Source organism: Molossus molossus, unplaced genomic scaffold (assembly GCF_014108415.1).
Source record: "Molossus molossus isolate mMolMol1 unplaced genomic scaffold, mMolMol1.p scaffold_m16_p_9, whole genome shotgun sequence".
In the NCBI taxonomy this organism is placed as follows: domain Eukaryota; kingdom Metazoa; phylum Chordata; class Mammalia; order Chiroptera; family Molossidae; genus Molossus; species Molossus molossus.
In genome coordinates this window covers 40,485,167-40,500,589 of record NW_023425403.1, presented here as the reverse complement: position 1 = coordinate 40,500,589, position 15,423 = coordinate 40,485,167, and the positions used below count along the sequence as shown (strand labels likewise).

Here is a 15,423-nt window from a genome sequence, read left to right as displayed (position 1 = left end):
CATCCACCACAGCTGAATATAAAAAGACTGATCAGCATCCAGATTAAGTTACCATGGTGTAGATTTTTTTTTTTTTTTTTTTTTTTATCCTCACCGGAGGACATTTTTCTATTTTTTGTTCAGGTAGAGTGGGAGGGAGAGAGAGAAACAGAGAGAGAGAGAGAAACATCAATGTGAAAGGAACACATCGAGTGGCTGCCACCCACACAACCAACCAGGGCCGGGGACAAACTGCAACCGAGGTACGCGCCCTTAGCAGGAACCGAACCCGGGTCTCTCAGGACCGCAGGCCGATACTCTAACCGCTGAGCCAAACCGGCCCGGGCTGGTGTAGATAATTTTTGCAGTAGTTGATAATTTTACAGTACATGATTTTACATTTACCCAGTAATTATAATTCATGAAGTGTCATTTTACCTCCAATACTGCTGCTTTCAACACAGTAGCTGCTTTTAACAGAGTAGCTGCTTTCTACACAGCAGCTGCTCTCTACACGTGTGACTGGTTCACATCAGTACATTATGGTGCCGACCCTGTCACATACACCTGTATTTGTACGGGGTGTATGTGATGGGGTTGGCGTGATGATGTCATCATTCCGGGTACTCATATGTGGGTGCATCTGTATGTGGGTGTATCTGCATGTGGGTGTATCTGCATGTGGGCGGGCCCACCTGGAGACAGACAGGGGAGCAATGTCTCGGTTCCTAAGACCATTGGAAATATGTGTTTTCCGATGGTCTTAGGCAACCCCTGTGAAAGGGTTGTTCCACTGCAAAGGGTTTGCGACCCACACGTTGAGAGTCACTGATAATAGAGAGAAAGTAGATTAGTGGTTGGTGATTAGTAGACTAGGGGCTAGGTGAGAAGGCCAATATCAGTGACGGCAAATAGTAGTATGGTACATAGTTTCTCTGTAATTTTCTCTGGAAGTGCTCTAAATTAGAAAGTGGTGATGCTTTTAAGACCTTGTGGATACACTAAAATTTAATGAATTATACACTTTAAAGTGGTTAAATGGTGAATTTTATGGTATATAAATTTTATCTCAATAAAATAATATTACACCTTTATTAACATGGCATTCCACTGTATTGCCAGTTAAAAGCCCACATTCTTAACATTTAAAGTATCTGTAAAGATACTCTAATGCATCTACCTTGTCTACCTGCTACTGCTTCCTTATAAAACAATATTCTCATCTGGTCCATGGCTAGCTTTTTGCTTAGTAAATTAGTTCCACACTCTCCTACTTGACATTTCAAATCCCTCTAGTTATTGTCCACGCCATAATTATCCAATCTTGTATCCAAAACTCAGAAACAAAATCAAGTCATACTAATCTCTTCACAGCCTACCTTAAGTGATTTAATTCCTATATATCCCTGTAGTATAGTCAGTATTTCTAAAAATGACTTCTATCCTCTTATGTGCTTATAGAAGCCTGAAATCTACAAAGCATTTAATTGCTTCCATATACTTTGTAAAAAAAACAATTAATTCCATATTATTCTCTTGTTTTTCTCAAACTAAATAATACATATTTTGTCTACTAAAATTTTCCATAAGTTAATTACTTAAGTAATTGAAAAGTACATTGGAGAAGCATCTACTATAAATGCCTAACTAGGATAGCTATCGTGTAAGAGAAATCCTTAAACATAAAAAGAGTACACGTGTACAGAAAGTTTAACCCTGAAGGCGAAACTGCCCTAACATTACCTACCAGTGCCCCAAGGCTTAGAATTTTAATTTTATTAGTTTCATGCAGAGATCAAAAGACAGGACAGAACCTGATTAATAATGGATGCTAAATTAGAGATACTTTTCAAATAGCCAGAGCAGAAAAAAGGCTACTTTCTATGTGCAAACTAGTAGTAAGGAAGGGGAGGAAGGGGAGGAAGGGGAGGGGGTCAGGAGCAAGAGCAAGGAAGGAGCAGGAGGAAGAGAAAGAGAAGCATCTGATAAGTACTTGTTGGTGTCAGGCTTGGCTTTTCGAGTCTTTACATGTTAAACAATATATTTTAGATAATGTTACACTGTAAAAGGAGGCTAGACACAAAAATTGATTGTTCTGACATTTTTAAAAAGTATATTTTCATTAATAGTAATTTCATTTTTACATAAAACAACAATGCTAATATATATGAAATGAGACTTGAAAAAGGAGTTTTTCTTTTCCTGGGTTATGGACAGTGACATATACCTGAGTACATCTAACAAAAGAAGAATGGCAATAATTAAAAACAAAACATAACAAAAAAAAACGGTTGGCCTGATTTTCTCAAAGGCAGATTGGATTTCAGGAAATTATTGAAACGAACCCTCTGAAAGCTTCTGATTCATAATCCATAATAATAATAAGCATACATAATAAGAACATTTAAAAACAGCTATACTAGATGATTACAGAAAAAAAAGAGGAAGACCAACTAGAGATAATAATACTAAGAAAATGTATGTACAATATTTCTAGCATTATTGTATCAGTTACAAGGTGACATAGTTATTGTTAGATGGTGACAATAATTTTTCATTTTGCTTCTAGAGATCCCACGTAGAGCATGCTAGAGGGTTATAGGAAGTAAAAGAAACACCAAGGTATGAAACAAAGGACAAAAATAGGTTAAACCCCATCTAAAACTGGTGTAGGAAAACAAATTGCTTAGTTTAAGGGAAAAAAGAAGAAAGAAGAAGAAAGAAAAAAAATCTCTAGCCCAGAAAACAATGTGAAAGAAAGAGTAACAAAGGTACTGCAGTTAAATCCAACATAAAAGACAGAACAAAAACGTGACCAGCTTTTAAAAAAGATAGATTTTTAAAACTCAGTTATGCCTAACTACAAAGAGAAGAAAAATGAATTAAAATAGAATACAGGCACTGTGTTTCACAACCGCAGAAAAGTGCATGACAGAAAGGAATCTTCCTACTGTTTCTGAATTACCAAAGGTTTCCAATGGCTTGGGGTAGTCAAAACTGATGGAAAGGCCAAGTTTCAAAGAAGAAGATCTGGCAGAAGTGATGATTCCCACTAGGACCTTGGTTCTTTAGGCAGAGACATCGACAGCAGCTTCATTTAAAAAACACACTAAGAATGAGTCCCCTGCTAAATCAAATGCAGATTCTCAAGGGAGGACTTCCCTATCATACTTATATGTTATATATTAAGAAACTCCACTCCAAAAATACAGCAAGCAGATACTGTAGCACAGAGTTCAAAATGCATTGGGTCTCTGAGGAAGGAGAAAAACAGAAGAAAATATAGGATTTGAGAGATGTAATCAAAGCACTCTGAATGGAGAGGTGGCTGCTACTCTGCATAGTGGAGCAAGAAAAGAAAATGTCACCTGACAGAATTCACACACAATTTATCGTTGAAGTGCCTGAAACAGACTCAAGTAGAGATGGAAATTTAGAAGTCCTAAATATGTAAAGTGGAGAATCAGACCTGACCTGACCACTGCACATTTCTAAAATTTTTAAGAAAACATAAATAGCAAGAACTGCTGTGGACAAATGTTTTTTAATTCCTTTATATGATTAAGTGAACTTTCATACTCACCTGATTTCAGACCCTTCCAATAAGGTGAATTTTCTAGGTCACAAGCTGGCTCAAACTGCCTTAGGCTCTGGAGGCTAAAACAAACCTTTTCCCAGCTTGCATGAGTTTGATTTCATTGAGTCTCTGCTATCAACTTTTAAAAAGCAGCATTTCTGTATTGTTCTATGCATTGGTTCTGAAAGCATCATCTTGTTTGAAATGTCATTGTTCCTTGAGTTTTCTGAATATCAACAGTGTAGGTGACAACTTGGACAGTTTGATTTGGAATTGAAGGCATGGTGCTGTTGAGAGTCGGTAGGAAAGAAATTCAACTCTGAGGTTTTACATATATTATTTATTTATTTTTAAATATGTTTTTATTATTTTTTTTAGAGAGAAAGGAAGGGAGGGAAAGATAGAAACATTTAGGTGAGAGAGAAACATCAATCGGCTGCCTCCTGCATGCCCCCTACTGGGAATCAACCCCAAAACCTGGGCATGTGCCCTGGCAAGGAATCAAACTTGGACCTCTCAGTCCATGAGATGATACTCAATCCACTGAGCCACACCGGCCCAGCACAACCTAGCAGTTTTATTTTATTTATTTATTTATTTATTTATTTAATCCTCACTAAGGACATTTTTTCATTTTTTGTTCAGATACAGTGGGAGGGAGAGAGAGAGAGAGAGAAACATTAATGTGAGAGAGACACATAGACTGGTTGCCACCCGCATGACCCAACCAGGGCCGGGGACAAACTGCAACCGAGGTACATGCCCTTAGTGGGAACCGAACCCAGGTCTCTCTGGACCGCAGGCCGATGCTCTAACTGCTGAGCCAAACTGTCCAGGGCGAACCTTGAGGTTTTAAATAAGCTGCCTCATTAATTCCCATTTATTGTACCAGGAAAATAAGATATAGTGTTTGGACTTAAATTTCTCTATAAAACTTTGATTATGGGGGAATTGACTAGTGGTGAAATTTTTATCAATCTCATCTCTTCTTTGCATGCAATAGAAACAGTACTGATAAACATAGAACAGACTTATTGGGGGAATATCAGGGATGCATGGAATCGTGATAACAAAAGTCTGAATATTGGGTAGAAATTAAGGTAACTCTTGAGGAAGAAGGGAAGTAAATCTAACAGCCATGTTTTAACCAGAAGAGTCTAGTTTGGCTGCTGCTGTCACCGCTGGTGGACATCACAGGTGGAGATACCTAACGTTATATACTATTACACTTTCCAGCCAATAGTGTCGTAGTTGCATGTAATGAATTCTAGTGATTTCTTCCTCTGTGTTACCTACTGCAGATTCAATTTCATGCTCTCCAGAAACACTGAATTTTCTAAGCCTAGGTCCTATGCTAGTCCCCTGCCGGTTGGAAGTTGGATTTGTGTTATTTGCAGGTCATTCCTCTTTATTACAGTAATATCAAAAACAATGTAAAGTATGTATGCAACTCAACAAAAGGAAGACAAACAATCCAATTAGAAAATGGGCAGAGGAACTGAATAGACACTTCTCCAAATGGGACATACAAATTGCCAAGAGACATATGAAAAAACGGTCCAATCACTAATCATCTGAGTGATGCAAATTAAACTGACAATGATTTATCACTTTACACCTACCAGAATGTTGCCACCAATAAATCAATAGATAACAATTGCTAGCAAGGATGTGGAGGACAGGAAACCCTAGTACACTGCTGGTGGGAATGCAGACTGGTGAAGCCACTATGAAAAACAATATGGAATTTCCTCAAAAAATAAGAAATGGAACTGCCATTATACCCAGTGATCTCACTCTTAGGAATATGTCCTAAGAATCCCAAAACACCAATCAGAACAAAAATATTCACCTCTATGTTCATAGCAGCACTATTTACAATAGCTAAGATCTGGAAACAGCCCAAATACCCATCAGGAGATGAGTGAATAAAAAGCTGTGGTACATTTACACAATGGAATACAATGCAGCTATAAAAAAGAAGAATCACTTATTCTTTGAGATGACATGGGGGGACATGGAGAGTATTATGCTAAGTGAAATAAGCCAGTCAGAGAATGACAAATATCACATGATCTCACTTATATGGGGAATCTAATGAACAAAATAAATCGATGAATAAAATAGAAACAGAGGCAGAAATGGAAACATGGAACAGACTGACAAGCCCCAGAGGGAAAGAGTAGGTGGGAGGGTGGGAAGAGATTAACCAAAAAATTTACACGCATATATGTATTACCCTTGGACACAGACTATAGGATGGTGAAAGACTGGGGTGGGATGGGAACTGGGAGGAGAGGGGCAATGGGGGAAAAAAAGAGGGGACATCTGTAATACTCTCAACAATAAAGATGAAAAACAACAACAAAAAACAATGAATATCTTAATTTTTTTCCACAAAGTGGTTGTTGGGTTGGATTCTATCAGTCTTTTAAACACACACACACACACACACAAATATGTATATGTATTTAAAAATATATCTTTAAAAATATTTTTATAAATTTAAGTTATATAAATATATATTATTTATATAAAATATATAAATTTTATATATTTAAATACATTATATATATTATTTTCCATTTCTTTTGCTGTCCAATAAGAATTATATATCATCCTTTAAATCCCAGACTTAACCTAAATAAATAATTGTGTTAAATGTGTCCCAGTAAAATAGATACTTAAATGGAACAGAACTGTAAAAGGTTCACAGGGAGTAACAACTTTGAAGAAAACTGGGAAGAGAGCAAGACTGACCAGATGAAGGCAACAGACCATGAGACCGACTTGAGAATGTTTCTGCCAGCGCAGTGGGGAGCTCCAGGGCACAGACTGCCCATCGGAGGAGTACCTCACTGATCAACGAGACAGGCCTCTGCTTAACATCCTTGTTCAGTACGTGGCTGAGAGCTCCCTGGAGAAGAGCAAGTCTTTGTATGATAACTGAGGCAGGTCCCCAAAAAATCTAACAGCTAGAGCCTCAGCTAACCATACTCTTAGCAAAGAGGCAGTGTCATTTTTTTAAAGGAGTTTTAGGTTTCACATCTCTGTTTGCCCTAATAAGCTAAAACACCCCCACAAAAACATAATACAATGAGTCTTCTATAATGAATCTCAAACTCACATTTAATCCCAAGGAAAAGCAAATCAAAACATTATTAATTTCTACATTAGGTTCACAAATTAGAATTTTAATATAATTCTCATTTCTACTCTAATACCATCTCATTCCCATATTTTTATAATGTAAGTAGTCAAGGTCTAAATTTGAAATATAACTACATTAAACATACTCTATAAGATACTGAGTAAATAAGAAATTCCAAAAGGACAGAGAAAATATGTTATGATATATTAATATAATATATAACATATATTATAGACATATATATTATACACATTAAGAAAATAAATTCATGTTTCTTTCTTTTTTCCTTCTTTCCCCCTTCCTCCCCTCTCCTTCTCTCTCTCTCTCTCCCTCCCTCCCTCCCTCCCTCCCTCCCTCCCTTCCTTCCTTTCCTCCTTCCCTCCCTCCCTCCTTTTCTTTCTTTCTTTCTTTCTTTCTTTCTTTCTTTCTTTCTTTCTTTCTTTCTTTCTTTCTTTCTTTCTTTCTTTCCTCCCTCCCTCCCTCCTTCCTTCCTTCCTTCCTTCCTTCCTTCCTTCCTTCCTTCCTTCCTTCCTTCCTTCCTTCCTTCCTTCCTTCCTTCCTTCCTTCCTGTGGGCCTGGTTGGTCATTGTGATTATTTCAAGTTACCAATTAAAAAATGTTTCCTTGTCTTCAGTTAGGACTTTGGCCAATTATACTTCTTTATTTTTTTTCTCCAAATTTTATTTCTGAGAAATCTGAAATCTTGTAAGTTCTGCTTACATAAAGCTGCAGTACTTTACCATTAATTTCTATATCTTATAATAAAGAATCCTAGGGGATTTTTTTTTTGTTCTATTCATTTCTATGCTACTATTGATAGAAAAGAAAAATTTCACTAGGCATCATCTTGATCCCATTTTCAATACACTTTCCCTGTGACATGTGAAGTCCCATGTGGTAATCTCACCTTCAAATTCAATAGAACATTGTTTTTTCTTAGGAAACTCTGCTCCCTGGCATATTAAAAACTCCAGCAGAGTTTAGAGACACAGAAACAGTAAACAAACAAAAATAAAACAAAACAAAGACAACAACAACAAAACTGATTGCTTAGGTATTTTTATGATAGGTACATCTTGACATCCAGTCCATGATTCTTGAAGCTGTCACACATGCTAGAGACAAACAGGATCATATACTGAGCACTTGTTTACAGCTTACACCACAAGAATCCAACAAAATAGAACTATGTTATCTGAACTGTCTCTGTTATCATGCCTTCAAAAGACCACATCACATCCTTAAAAAAGCTGCTGCAGTTTAATGTGGAATTGGAAAGCCTTACTATATTTAAGTGAAGTGAACCATACATAATTAGTAATGTTTCCAGAGATAATACAGGAAAAACATAAAAACTTAGAAATAAAAATGGGGAAAATTATTTCATTCAACATACTTAAAAATTTAATCCAATACAATAAGACTTTGATAAGAAAACCACAAATATAAACTAAAATATTTTTAAAGAGTGACTTCAGGTCAAGATGGCGGGTAGGTAAACGCGGTATCGCGTCCTCCCACAACCACACCAAAGTTACAACTAAACTACAGAACAACCATCATTCAAAACCGCCTGAAATCAAGCTGAATGGAAGTCCTACAGCTACGGAATTAAAGCAGCAGCCACATCCAGATGGTAGGAGGGGCGGAGGCGGACGGGCTGGTCCCACACCCACATGTGGCGGATAAAAATCATGAGGATACCTGGCTGGGAAGGTCCTCCCTGAGGACTGAGGGGTCCCCCGTCCCACATCAGGCACCCTGCTCAGGGTTCCAGTGACAGGAAGAGAATCTCCATCACTTCTTGATGGAAAAACCAGCGAGAACTGAGGCTCAGGGAGGCTGAGGCAGCTGGAGCCCCAGGCAGCTCTTTAAAGGGCCCGCGCACGGACTTATCGGACTCTCTCCCTCTAAGCTTGGAGGGGAGGCAGCTCGAGGGGCACCAGAGACATACAGGGAAGAACTGAGCTGTTTGGCACTGGAGTGAGGGCTGGAAAGGGGGCTTTCTCGGGGACAAACGTGCTGTCAGACCTCTGTTCCTTTGGTGAGCCCTTCCCTGGGGCAGCAGACAGTCACCATATCTGGGACTCCAGCAACCTGGCTCACACTGGTAGCCCCACCCTGGTGACTCCCTGAGGCCCCGCCCCACCCAACTTTCAGGCCCACCCAAGCTGTTGCCAGTTGCTTCACCATAGGATTGGCCTGGCTTGGATCCTGCTTCAGGTGTTCCTAAATTCTTTCAAACAAGCAACATCTGGTCTCAGCTAGCCCCATGCCTCTCATTAAGTAATACACAGAAACAAACACAGGGAGGCAGCCAAAATGAGGAGACAAAGAAACAGGTCCCAAATGAAAGAACAGAGCAAAACCTTAAGAAAAGAACTAAGCAAAATGGAGATAAGCCACCTAACAGATGCTGAGTCCAAAATACTGCCTATAAGGATGCTCAGTGAACTTATTGAGGGCCTCAAGAGCATAAAAAAGAGCCAGTCAGAAATGATGAAGGCACAGTTAGAAACAAAGGAGGCACTAACTGAAATAAAGAATAATTTACACAGATTCAATAGTAGAGTATGTAAATCCAAGAAGCAAACCATTGATTTGGAATATAAGGAAGCAAAAAACGCTCAATCAGAACAGCAAAAAAAGAAAAAGAAATCCAAACAAATGAGGATAGTGTAAGGAGCCTCTGGGACAACTTCAAGAGTGCCAACATTCTCATCTTGGGGGTGCCAGAAGAAGAGAGGGAACAAGAAATCAAAAACCTGTTTGAAACCATAATTGTAGAAAACTTCCCTAACTTGGTGAAGGAATCAGACATACAAGTCAGGAAGCACAGAGAGTCCCAAACAAGATGAACCCCAAGAGGTCCACACCATGACACATCATCATCAAAATGCAAAAGGTTCAAGACAGAGAGAATCTTAAAAGCAGCAAGAGAAAAGCAGTTAGTTATCTACAAGGGAGTTCCCATAAGGCTGTCAGCTGATTTCTCAAAAGAAACTTTGCAGGCCAGATGGGAGTGGCAAGAAATATTCAGAGTCATGAAAAGCAAGAACCTACAACCAAGAGTACTCTATCCTGCAAAGCTGTCATTTAGAATCGATGGCCATATAAAGACTTTCCCAGACAAGAAAAAGTTAAAGGAGTTCATCACCACCAAACCATTATTATATGAAATGATGAAGGGTCTTTTTGAAGAAAAAGATAAAATATATGAACAAACAAAATGGCAATGAATACATATCTATCGACAATGGAATCTACAAACAAAATGAACAGGCAGAACAGAAACATTCTCATGGATACAGAGAACATTTTGTTGGTTGCCAGATGGGAGGGGGGTTGGGGAAATGGGTGAAACAGGTCAAAAGATTAAGAAGTAGAAATTTATTGCTAGAATGACAAACCTCAAAGAAAAAGGGGTTGTGGGGTGGAAAGAAATAAACCAAAGAACTTATATGCATAACAAATGGACACAGACTATAGTATGGGAAAAGGTGGGAGGGGGGTGGGACAAGGGAGGAGGGCGTCATAGATGGGATTAATTATACTAAAATATATTCATAAACCTAATATAAGATTTTAAAATTACTATTACTAATACATGTGTGTGTTTTCTACTTAAAACATAATCTTAGTTTGTTAAGAGAAACTTATGCCAAATAATATTTTTAAAAGCAAACAATGGCCCAGCCAGTGTGTGGTTCAGTGTTGAGCATCGACCCATGCGCCAAGAGGTCACCGGTTTGAAACTCATTCAGGGTACATGCCCAGGTTGTGGGCCAAATCCCCAGTAGGGGGTGGGCAGGAGGCGGCTAATCAATGTTCTCTCTCATCAATGTCTCTATGTCTCTCTCCTTCTCCCTTTCTCTAAAAACAATAAAGAAAAAAACTTTTTAAATAAAAGCATACAAATGAATAGTGATAAGAGACTTATATTACTAGATATAAACAACTAATAAGAAGTTGTTTTAAAAAGTATTAGAGTTAAAATAGAATAGATCAATGAAATAGAAAACTGTGTGATAGCAAATTATTCTTCTACAGTTTGTTAAAGTAAAACATTATTTTAAATCCTACTGTTAGCTGTTTTCATAAAAGATAAATTTACCCACTGCTTTTTTAAAACTACTCTTCTCCCTTAGCTTTTGTGATTTACTTGGAATGTTAGTGACTACTGTATTTCAAACATAAGTTCCTTTCTCTCTGTTCATCTTGTTCATTTTGATCTTTGTAGGGATTCTTTCCTAGGTCTTCTATATTTCTTACTTCCCAATAGTGATTGTAACCTCAACCAGACCCAGTGTGTCTCCTAAAACTTATTATATTATATCATATTAGTTATATTAGTATTAATATTATAAAATATTAAGTTTTACATTAAATCTGGAAAAATTATTGTTTCCAAACAACATAATATTTAAACTTTTAATTTATTACACCTGGCTTTCTAAAAGAACATAAAGTTGGATAACTTTTTCATTGCATATACAACATGAATTCCAGATGAAGAAAAAATTTACGTTCAAAAACAAATTAAAATAAATAAACGATAGATCACTATGTATAAATTCTAAAAGTAGGTAATACTTTTCTTATAATCACAGAGCATCAAGTATCTGTACAAATAAAAGCTCATATGTAAGCATAAAAATTTGTTACTATATCTTGGACATATATACAATTACTGAAAAAAGTAGCAATTGATTTAGGGAAGAATTGAATATGATTGACACACGATAATTATACTAAAGATAAAGTCCTTGCAAATAGTAAAAAAAAAAAAAGCCCTATCCTTAAAACGCAATTTACATTATTTTAAATAATTAAGCATTGTAGTATTTTTAAAAGAGAATTAACTAGATTAACCATATCTCACAAATAAAATGTTGCACATAAGATATAATGATACTTAATTCCACTAAGTACTGCTACTAAATATGTGTTCCTGAATAGCTGGATGATTTTGACAGTAATAGCAGTGCAAAAGATTTGCCACTTCTTCACATTAAAATTAACACCTTTGGAGATTACTTTCTAATATTTTTTTATGTAACAGATACATTGTGGAAAAATGTGTTGTTTTCATTTGTATTTATTTGATTGCAAAAATAATTGACCATCCTTCCTACATTTATTAACGCTTCAATTTTTAAATTATTTAATGTGTTTATCCATAAAATTTGCCTGTCATTCTTTTTATTTTTCTTTGCCTTATTGATTTACAGATATTCCTTGTTTTTTTAGATATAATCTTATGTCATGTTTAACTGTCACAACTATCTGACTCAGGTATTCAATGGTAATTTTTGACAAGTATGCCTTCTGAAGTAAAAACCTTAATTTTGATATTTAAAAATATCTATTTTTTTGCCTGGCTGATGTGGCTTAGTGGTTGAGCATCGACCCATGCACCTAGGGGTCGCCAGTTTGATTCCCGGTCAGGGCACATGATTTTAGAGAGAAAGGAAGGGAGAGGAAGAGAGAGATAGAAATGTCAATGAGAAAGAACATCAATTGGCACCCTCCTGCATACCTCCCACTAAGGATTTGGCCCATAACCTGGGCATGTGCCCTGAGTGGGAATCAAACTGGTGACCTCTTGGTGCATGGGTTGATACTCAACCACTGAGCCACACTGGCCAGGCACATTTTTGTTGCTTTAGGTGTTATTTCCCAGGCCTTCTATGCTTCAGACTGCCAAGAATTATTGTAAATTAAACCAGTCTCAAAGTCCCTTTTAAAAATATATAGTTCAATACTTCTATATTCCCTTGAACGGAAAGATAAAATTTTCAGAATGGGAAAATGAATAGAGATGGAAAGCAGATTAATAGTTGCAGTGGGATATGGGGTGGGGGGCAGGTAGAAACTTTGGAATATCTTTTTGGAATGATGGAAATATTCTCTAGATAGTTGTAACAATGCACAATACTGTAACTATACAAAAACCACTGAATTACTTTAAAATGGTAAATTTTATTTTGTTAATTTTACTTAAAACAATCATCTATAACATGTGCTGAACAATATGCTAAGGACAGAAGAGTCTTGAGAGTATGACTCCTAGAGGCAGGAAGCACAACACAAAAAGGGTTACTAACAGCTGGGAGGAAAGTGACCCGCCTGGGTAGAGGTGGGAGTCTGACTGCACTGTTGTCTACAGTAACATGGAAAATGGAGAGTTTGTATAATGAATTTGTCATTGTCGCTGAACAGTTTTAGCAGTATTTAGATATATTATTTCCATCAACCGAGAGGGTGATAATTGGCTTTTTCTAGCTGTCTAAGGTAATCTATGAGAAAAGAGACATAAAATAAGAAGGAATTTTAAAGGTTTCAGGAGAATTTAGAAATATTAAGGACACTAACAATTCTTTCCAGTCAACAAATGTTTTTTTTAAAAATAAGTGTCTTTAAGAAAAAGAGAAAACTCAGGGTGCTGCCAATACAAATAAAAATAATAATCTCCATTTCAAGATGTCCTATGAACATCTACCTGCCAAAAATGAAGCTAGAACACCAACTTACACCATAAACTCAAAATGGATAAAAGACTTAAATGTAACTCGTGAATCCATAAAAATTCTAGAAGGAAATGTAGGCAACAAAATCTCAGACTTCATATGCAGCAGAATTTTCACTGATACAACACCTAAGGCAACAGAAACAAAGGAAAAAATGAACACATGGGACTACATCAAACCTAAAAGCTTCTGCACAGCAAAAGAAACAATCATCAAAACAGAAAGGGATCCTACTATATGGGAGACCATAATCGCCAATGATACATCAGATAAAGGGTTAATTTCCAAAATATATAGAATGCTCATACAACTCAACAAAAGGAAGACAAAAAATAAAAAATTAAAAAATGGGCAGAGGACCTAGACACATCTCCAAAAAGGACATACAAATGGCCAAGAGACATATAAAGAAATGCTCAACATCACTAATCATCAGAGAGATGCAAATTAAAACAACTACGAGATATCACCTCACACCTGTCAGAATGGCCACCATGAACAATTCATCAAACAACTAGTGTTGGCGAGGGTGTGGAGAAAAGGGGACTCTAGTACACTGCTGGTGGGAATGCAGACTGGTGCAGCCACTGTGGAAAGCACTATGATGTTACCTCAAAGCGTTAAAAATTGAACTTCCATTTGACCCAGTGATCCTACTTCTAGGGATACCCTAAGAAACCTGAAATACCAATCAGAAAGAATATATGCACCCCTATGTTCATAGCAGCACTATTTACAATAGCTAAGATCTGGAAACAACCCAAGTGTCCATCAGTAGATAAGTAGATTAAAAAGCTGTGGTACATATACACAATGAAATACTATGCAGCTGTAAGAAAGAAAGATCTCTTATCCTTTGAGATGATATGAAGGACCTGGAGAGTATTATGCTAAGCGAAACAAGCCAAGCAGAGAAAGACAAATATCACATGATCTCACTTGTTTGTGGACAGCAAAAGAAACAACCATAATGAACTAAAACTGCTGAACAAAATTAACTCAGAGACATGGAGGTGGGGTACAACTGACAAGCCTCAGAGGAGGGGGTGTTTGTGGGGGAGAGATAAACCACAGAACTTACATGCGTGTATGCATGACCAATGAACATAGCCAACAAAGCTGGGGAAAGGGAGGAGGGGGTCAGTGGGGGAAAAATGAGAAACATCTGCAACAAAAACAAATAAATAAATAAAAAATTTTAGAAAAAAGATGTCCTATGACCTTTTTATAGTATAATACCTCATAAAAATGCAAGGTGTTAATTCATAGGCCATGTCAGAAAAAAAACAAAACAAAACAGAGAATCTTAACATTTGCCTCTTAAAAAGCTTCTTGCTTCAATCTTCTTGTTGGACATGAATTCTTCCAGGAATCCTGAGTGGTCTCCCACCATAAACCTGACTTTTAGCCTTAGTGTAGAAGGGGTGGTACCAAAGAGTGACATGGGTACAGCCTTTGTTTAACTGAGTATGCAACAATTTGGTACACAGAAAACTCATCCAGTTTTCAACAAATTATACCTTTTAAAAACAGAGGCAATTGCCCTGGCCAGCTTTGCTCAGTGGTTAGAGCATCAGCCTGCAGACCAAAGGGTCGAGGGTTTGATTCCTGTGAAGGGCACTTACCTGGGTTGCAGGTTGATCCCCAATCAGGTTGTGCAGGAGGCAACCAATCGATGTGTCTCTCTCATGTCAGTGTTTCTCTCTTTCTCTCTCCCTCCCTCCCACTCTATTTAAAAATCAAGGGAAAAATATCCTTGGATGAGGATTAACAACAAAAGAGGCAATTAACTGTAGAGATCTACTATACAACAATACTATATTGTACACTTAAAAATTGCTAAGAAGCAGATACTTACCTGGCGAGGGAAACACCGTGACCATGAAGGTAGTTCCCCAGAGCGATGCTTCTCCATTGCCCTCCAGATGTGCGGAGCCCTGCCATTTGTCCAAATGTGGGAAACTCGACTGCATTAAAAAGAAAATTGCTAAGAGATAGATATCATGCTAAGTGTTTTTAACATAATAAAAACTAAGTAATTTTTTAAAAATAATAAAATGAAATGGAGCCTCTCAGTCCTCAACTTAGCCCCATCAGTTAGCGGGCTTTTGAAACTACTCAACTGCTAACAGCATTCTCAGGGAAAAGAAAGAACGACAGAGAGCACAGCAAACAGTTGAGCAAAA

The 15,423-nt window shown here is 37.2% G+C and overlaps 1 pseudogene; it reads left to right on the top strand.

Annotated features, from left to right (window-relative positions):
* The first annotated feature begins 15,087 nt into the window (after nt 1-15,087).
* On the top strand, nt 15,088-15,214 carry LOC118623125 (annotated as a pseudogene).
* Nucleotides 15,215-15,423: the final 209 nt, after the last annotated feature.